This window comes from Myotis davidii, unplaced genomic scaffold (assembly GCF_000327345.1).
Source record: "Myotis davidii unplaced genomic scaffold, ASM32734v1 scaffold395, whole genome shotgun sequence".
In the NCBI taxonomy this organism is placed as follows: domain Eukaryota; kingdom Metazoa; phylum Chordata; class Mammalia; order Chiroptera; family Vespertilionidae; genus Myotis; species Myotis davidii.
In genome coordinates this window covers 610586-618205 of record NW_006287904.1, presented here as the reverse complement: position 1 = coordinate 618205, position 7620 = coordinate 610586, and the positions used below count along the sequence as shown (strand labels likewise).

Here is a 7620-nt window from a genome sequence, read left to right as displayed (position 1 = left end):
GAAACAGGAAACTCCTCGCCAACAGCTGGGCAGGACCTCTCGCCGCCCCAGAGCCTTCTCCCTCTCTCCGCTCCCCGCCCGGCTCGCTCTCTCCTAGCTGCCAATCACGTCCCTTAGACCGGCCCCTCCGAGGGCTTTGGCCAACTTGCAGCTGCCCCTTGCCGCCCCCGGGAGTCCTGGCTCCAAGGATTTACTCCGCGGTGACTAAGCGCACACGTTTCACAAAGTAACTGAACAGGGGAAGTGGGCTGTGTTTGCAAACTACAAGTTGCAGCCCAGAAGTGGATGCCGAAATCCAATGAGTTGTGAGCACGTATTTTTTTTACCCATTAAAATCGGCCAAGTATTGCCTCAGGAAACGTGTGTTTCAGTTATGTATGCAGTGTCGGTGGAAGTTGAGAAAGTTTTTTCTCAAATACTGTGCCTATTGAGCACCTGAGAATCTTGTTAGAATGCAGGTTGTGCTTCAGCACCTCTAGGTTTGGGGCATTTCTGATGAGCTCCTGGGTGGTGGCTCCCATTTGGAACTGATTCTTGCAGGAGCAGTGATTCAGTGAGGAATTGTACATGATCAGCCATCACAGAGTTATAATGGCGGGAAAGGTTCTCTTCAGAGTGTATCCTGTGTGCCAAAAAAATTTAAAAATAAAAGTGGCCTGGAAGTCAGCTGAATGCCGGAGTGTGCATTCCAATAGTGCCAGAGTTGGGAGAGAAGACTTAGCCTCACCTCTGCAGAAGGTGAAATCCTGGGAGCAGAGCAGGAGAAACTTTCAACTTCCCCTGCTTGATAGGGGGACCAGGTGTACCCCAAACACTTCTAATGTACATGCATTTTGAAGTTAATCATTACCCAACCAAAAACATTCTCTTTTGCACAATGAATTATATGCTCATCCTACTAATAGCTCTCGAGGCTTGGATCCCATATAACCCTCTGGTCAGGGAATCTTCCAGCAGGTTAAACAACTAACTCCTTTATCTGAGACAAAGATTGTTTGCAGACAGGCAAGGTGGCCAGGCTTACTGGAAATGCATAAAGGCAAATAGCCTTCCCTTAAACCCAACTCCTGAAACCGTCCCTGTCAATCCATGTGCTCATTTGCTTGATCCTGGCACCTTCAGTCTTACCACCATGGTTCCAGCCAGCACCGAAGCTGCCTCTGAATGTGTCTTTTAGGAAAATGCCACTTCCCAGGTCTGAGGTTTAGGAGGCAGGAAGGGCAGGGAAATGAGGAGGGCTGGGCGTCTTCTTGCCCACCAATGCCTCTGGCAAAATTTGAGCCACTGGCAAAATTGGAGCCATCTGACCCTAACCGGTTTGGCTCACTGGATAGAGTATCGGCCTGCGGACTCAAGGGTCCCAGGTTTGATTCTGTGGGGGCAAGTACCTTGGTTGTGGCCACATCCCCAGTGGGGGGTGTGCAGGAGGCAGCTGATCAATGTTTCTCTCTCATCGATGTTTCTAATTCTCCATCCCTCTCCCTTCCTCTCTGTGAAGAATCAATAATATATATATTTTTTTAAAAAAATGGAGCCACTTTAAGATGCAGAAAACTTGAGTTCAAAATCTGCTTCCCCCATTTCCTTCTCCACAGCTACCTTGCCTCTGCCATGTCCATCCCTTGAACAGGAGTCCCCCAACCATTCCCTCTTGGTAGGGCCATTGTGAGCCCTTTTATTCAGTTTCTCAAACCAGAGGTGAAGTCGGTGTTTCAAAGTGCAAACCTGGGTATACCCACCTTCTGATTAAAATCATTTCATGGCTTCTCACTGCTCTTGAGATAGAGGATGGGAACCATACCTTTTGCATGCCTTCAAGCCCCCTTCTCTCTTGTAACTTTCCATTGGACTTCCCCGCCTCTCCTGGTGAGGGCCTTCTCTACATGCCTAGCAAATGCCCCTCTATTCTTCCCACACAGAGCCCTTCGCAGGATGTACTTCCCTTCCTCTAACCTTTCTTTCTTCTTCACCCAGCCAACTCCTGATCAAAACTTCCTTAATGGACAAGCTTTCCCTGACCTCCCTGAGTAGATCTTTTATGATAGGTTCTCTTGGCACCAAACACCTCTCTTTTTTAACACTTACCATGGCTATAATTTTATCATTCTTTAACTTCTATTCCTCTCCCTCACTTAAATCCATATTTTTTGAGGACAAAGATCAGTTTCCCTCCACTCATCATTGTACCCCCAGCACCTAGCACAAATAGGTGTTTAATAAAATTTTGTTGGATGAATGAGCAAATGAGGTATTAAAGATTCAGAAGGAAGCTATACTTAATCCTCCTAGTTACTTCATGACTCTAAAGAAGGCAATGTATTACCTAATAAATTGAGATAAACAAGCTAGCTTTTAGCTGAGGATGATGTCACTACTACTTCCTTTTCTTAAAAATAGAGAAGTGCAAGTTTCCTTTTCCCCCCCTTTTTCTAAATTTGCCCAAGTTCCTCCACATAGCACACTGAGGCAAATAAATGCCCAATTGATTCTTAAGACTTTATTTCCCATACTTATTGCAAAGACAGATATTTACATGGTTAGAGACCAGGTTTGAGGTATTTCATTCCATGGTGGAAGATTTAACTGATGGACTTGGTCATCATGTATCACTAATGCCGATTTCAGTTTTGTTTGCCATTAACATTTCTGATTTGATCCTCAATCTCCTGTGAAACTGAGAGTCTGAATTCAACACTGCCAAGTGCAAACTCGTCTTTTAGCAACCATCACAATGAAATTGTAGACATGTAAACCCACATATTACAGTTTGACAATCTTGAAAATTTGTCCAGATCACCTTCCTTTTGGGATTCTCATTGAAAAAGAAATTTAATATCCTTGATCAAGACATTGTTTCATACATCGTTGTGTATTTGACTAAATATAATTTTCTGTATATTCACATAGGCAATTAATATGCATATGCAAAAATTGGGCCATTTGCAGATGGAAACAAAAAAAATGAAAGCTCAACTCAGGACTTAAAAAACAAGGAAGGAAATGTTTAAGCCCTTACCAAGTTGAACAAGGATAAAAATCAAACTGACCCAAAGTTAAACAGCTTGAACATCTCCATTTTCCTAGTTTTAAAAACTCTAAACACACATACATAAAACAATTGGTCTGAATCAAGGGCTCATGTGAGCCCTGCGTTTCCCAGTTGTGATGAAGCAAGAATTTTCTACTCCCCTGAATTTGTTGACATGCAGCTGTTGAGGTTACTTTAGTCAACCCAAGTGACTAAAGTAGTTGACAGGGAGACTCCTCTCCATGTAAATCAATCACTCTGCATTCTCCAGCGCTTATCTCTTGCCCAATTTTCCTTCTATTGTGAAGCAGACCATTAAGCATTGAGACAATAGTGAACTTGTGAGGGTCACCCACCCACCCTTTGAAGGTCATCCATGATAACCAGGCCCTCTGGGAAACATTTTGTGGTTCTTCCAGCCTAATGTGATCTCCTCTCTCCCAGGGAGAACCAAAGGAGCATTAAGTTTATTTATCCTTTTTTTTTATGTCTGCTCCATGGGGACATGAAATGCATTATAGTTATGCATTTATTTTTTGGAATTCTATCTCACCAATTATAAAGTCCTTGAGGACACAGATTATTCCTTTGTCAACTTTGAGCCCCACTCTGCACCCTACAATGTCTAGTTCTTATCTTCAATAGAGGGGGAAAATAAGAATATCTATTTCCCTAATCCATTTTGTTGTTTGCAATTCTTCCTGATATTAATAGAGCCTGCAATTATGTCACAGAAAGCATGAATAGTTTCTTTGGAAAAAATAACTTCTAAAAAGTTACAATAGTAATTTATAGATTACTTTTAGCAGAGTAAAATGTCTGAAATACAAACAAGCCAAAGGTGGAAAATAAAAAGAACCCCTTAACTTTATCACTAAGAGATCATCACTGTCAACCTGTTGGGACACATCCTTGCAGGATTATTCTAACCTTCACTTTCCTGGTAAAAGAATGTGAGGATTAGAGAGGTGAAGTACTCAAGTACTTGGCAAAGGTCGCATATCTAGATGGGAACTGAACCCGGATTTGAAGTAAGGCCTGTCGAGCGCCAGAGTTCCTAGGGCAGCCCCAGCCAACTAATACACCCTCCTTCCTGCCTTCTTGTTCAGCTGTTTCTTCTCAATATCTTCACAGGCTTGTTTTCTTCCACTCGTTGTTCAAATGGAAGTGCTTACCAAGGCCGCCTTCTGCCCCTCAATCACTCCTGCTGGGGACACATCTGTTTCTATGGCTTCACCGATATACCATGATTTCAAAAGCTAATGATCAGGCTCTAATTTCTCATCAAAACTACAATTATTCCAACTGCCTGCTCTACTGTCTTCATAGATGTTCTGCTGGCATCCACACTTTTTGCTCTGAAGTAGAACTCCAAAATGTATGCCCCTTGGCACATTTCCGATATGAAGTAAAGGCTCCATCTCCAATGAGTAAACCAAGCCAGAAGCATAAAAATCAGCTAAGAGTTTGCTTCTATTTTACCCATCAGAATTTAGTAGGCATTGGGGTATATTTACTTCCTAAACATCTCTTGAATCAATTCTGTTCTCATCCTCATCACTCACATTGTTTTAGTTCTATTTCTTATTTCAATTTCTTAATCTTCTTGCCTCTCTATTCTTACCCCATTCTATCAATTCCTCCAATATTACCAAAATGTTCCTCTCCATAAATGCAAGAAGAGCAATCACATTTAAAATTATCCAATGCCTTTTCACTGTCTTTCAGACCTAATTTCAACCTACCATTAATCTATTTACTTATTCAACCAGCATTTAATTCTCTACTATTACCCAAATACTGTGTTAAACAATGAAGACATAAGGACTCAGAAAATATAATTCTAGCCTTAACTGAAGGGCACCAGGCTGTCTTTATGATCTAATGTGAAACATTGATAAGGAAACAAATAGGCTTAATAAATATGATGCCGGGCCAGTGTGGCTCGGATCATGGTTCGATTCCCAGTCAGGGCATGTGCCTGGGTTGTGGCTGTGGGACATGCAAGAGGCAGCCAATCAGTGATTCTCTTTCATCATTGATATTTCTATCTCTCTCTCTCCCTCTACCTTCCTCTCTGCAATAAATAAAAATAACTATATTTTTAAAAGCTTTAATAAAAAAATGATAATATGATTGTCACAATGGTGATAAGCTCAGTGTGATAAGCTATGGAGAAGACACTACAGGCCACTCATCCAGCCTGAAAGTAAGAGAAGGTGTAAGGACAAAAATACCTGTGAGCTGAATCCTGAAGAATGGTTAGGGAAGCCGAGAGGAAGATGTTACAGATACAGAGGTCAGCAGTAAAGACAAGGAGACGCATGAGCTTGGAGTAGGTAAGGAGATGAAAATATTTCAGAAAGCCTCACGTATAGATTTGAAGGGATTTTAGATTTAATCTGTGGGCCCGATTCTCCACCCCTTCCTGAATCCATGCTCTTGTGACTGTGTGCACCTCTCACTAGAGGCAAAAGGTTTTTACAGGCAAAAATGATAATGGGGTTTGCTATGAAGATTGGGGATGAGGAGAGCAGTAAGACTCTAATTTAAATTTGTGGTGTCATCTACAAATTTGGTTATATACACTCTTACAGAATATGGCCAACATCATTGCTTGCTTACACAAAATCCATTCTCCCTTTCCACTTTGCTGTCAGAGTCCAATTTTGTTTAAGATGTGACTTTTAAAAAATATATATATTTTATTGATTTCTTTACAGAGAGGAAGGGAGAGAGATAGAGAGATAGAAACATTGATGAGAGAGGAACATCGATCAGCTGCCTCCTGCACATCTCCTACTGGGGATGTGCCCGCAACCCAGGTACATGCCCTTGACCGGAATCGAACCTGGGACCTTTCAGTCTGCAAGCCGACGCTCTATCCACTGAGCCAAACCGGTTTTGGCTTAAGATGTGACTTTAACTACATCTTAGGGAAAGGGCCTGTCTTTGTGTAAAGGTAGAAATGTGATCCAATTCTGGACAAGGACATGTATGCAGAATTCTGATGGAGGCTTGTGAGAAAAAACTTTTTCTAGCTGGTCACCAAGAAGTGTCCATGAGAGCTCCTCTGCCCCTTCCCACTCCAGTGTCCTACCTTTAACACGATTCAAGGAGGCTAAACTATTAGAGAGGATGCAGTCACCTTTCAAAAATAAGAAGGGCAAAGGTATCACAGAGTAGGACCACTGAACCAATACCAGCAACTACCTCAGTGCGGACATTATCTGAGGTGGTAGATAGTCTTCAAAGATGGCAAAGGGCCCTTCCTTCCTCCCTCTACTAGTCTCATGTTACTTCTCACCTCAAGAGTTGGGATAGAGTCTATTCTATTTTCTTTCTCCTTGAATCTGGGTGAGTTTTCACCAGTAGAATATGGTGGAATGACACAGTGCCTGATCTAGGACGAGTCTCAAAGACAGACTTCCTCTCTGAGAAACCAGTTACCAGGTAAGAAGTCAGAACATCAGGCTGTGAGAAAGCTCAAGCCAGCCACGTGAGAGGCCACCTGGAGAAAGAGTTACCCGGCCATCCACCAGCTGCTCAGCCTTCCTGACAAAGGCACCAAACATGTGGATGGATGAAGCCATCTTGGACTTTCCAGCGCTAGCAAATGCTTAGCAATCCTAGTCCAGAGAGAATCATAAGACATGATAAACCGATACTGTATAAATTGTTAGTTCCAGTCAACATCATTTCTAATACAGAGTAGTCCACTGGAGAAATGGAAAGATGTTCCAGTTGCCATATGGCTGTCAATCTGTGTACCAAATACAGAACCACATCAACTATGAATTAAGAACTGCATGGTTCCTCCAATTATCTTGTGAATCATGCAATTATATTTGTGTGGATTTGTGTTCATAAATAAATGTTTATATATTTGTATTTTATATGTGTAATTTTATGTTGCAGACTTGCACATATACCAACATTTTGTGGGTTTATTTTAGTATTTATCTATTTGTACACAATAATAAGGGATCATAGAACCCAAGAGTGGCCCAAGGTAACTTCAGCTCTGAGAGGCCCTGTCTTTCATGGCAGACAGAAGAGTTTGTACTTCATACTCAAGATGATGAAAGACATGGAAGGAGATTTGGTTCAGGGGAGGGAGATGGTCAGAGATAATCATATAAAGCTTTCAAATTAGTGATCTGAAGCTCTGAAAGATGCATCTGAGGACAGGCTTATGTCAGAAAAACAGGTGTGAAATAACAAGTCTGAACCAAACTCATGATCATGGATCATGGGAATAGAGGGAAATCTATAATAATCTATAATAATAAAAGCATAAAATGCTAATTAGACCAGACATCCTTCTGGTGGACACCCTTCCAGATGACCTTCTGGACGAAGCCGCAGTGACCGGGGCCGAGGCAGAGGCGTACTTCATAACCAAGATGATGAAAGACATGGAAGGAGATTTGGTTCAGGGGAGGGAGATGGTCAGAGATAATCATATAAGGCTTTCAAATTAGTGATCTGAAGCTCTGAAAGATGCATCTGAGGACAGGCCTATGTCAGAAAAACAGGTGTGAAGCAATAAGTCTGAACCAAACTCATGATCATGGATCACGGGAATAGAA

At 42.0% G+C, this 7620-nt stretch overlaps 1 long non-coding RNA gene across 1 annotated transcript in view; it reads left to right on the top strand.

Annotated features, from left to right (window-relative positions):
• Nucleotides 1–6: 6 nt before the first annotated feature.
• Nucleotides 7–7620, top strand: part of LOC107182456 — a 7901-nt gene continuing 287 nt past the window's right edge. Inside the window, exons 1-2 of the long non-coding RNA XR_001513170.1 lie at nt 7–252; nt 6271–6273. This is a non-coding gene — a long non-coding RNA (uncharacterized LOC107182456). The remainder of the gene's footprint in view (nt 253–6270; nt 6274–7620) is intronic.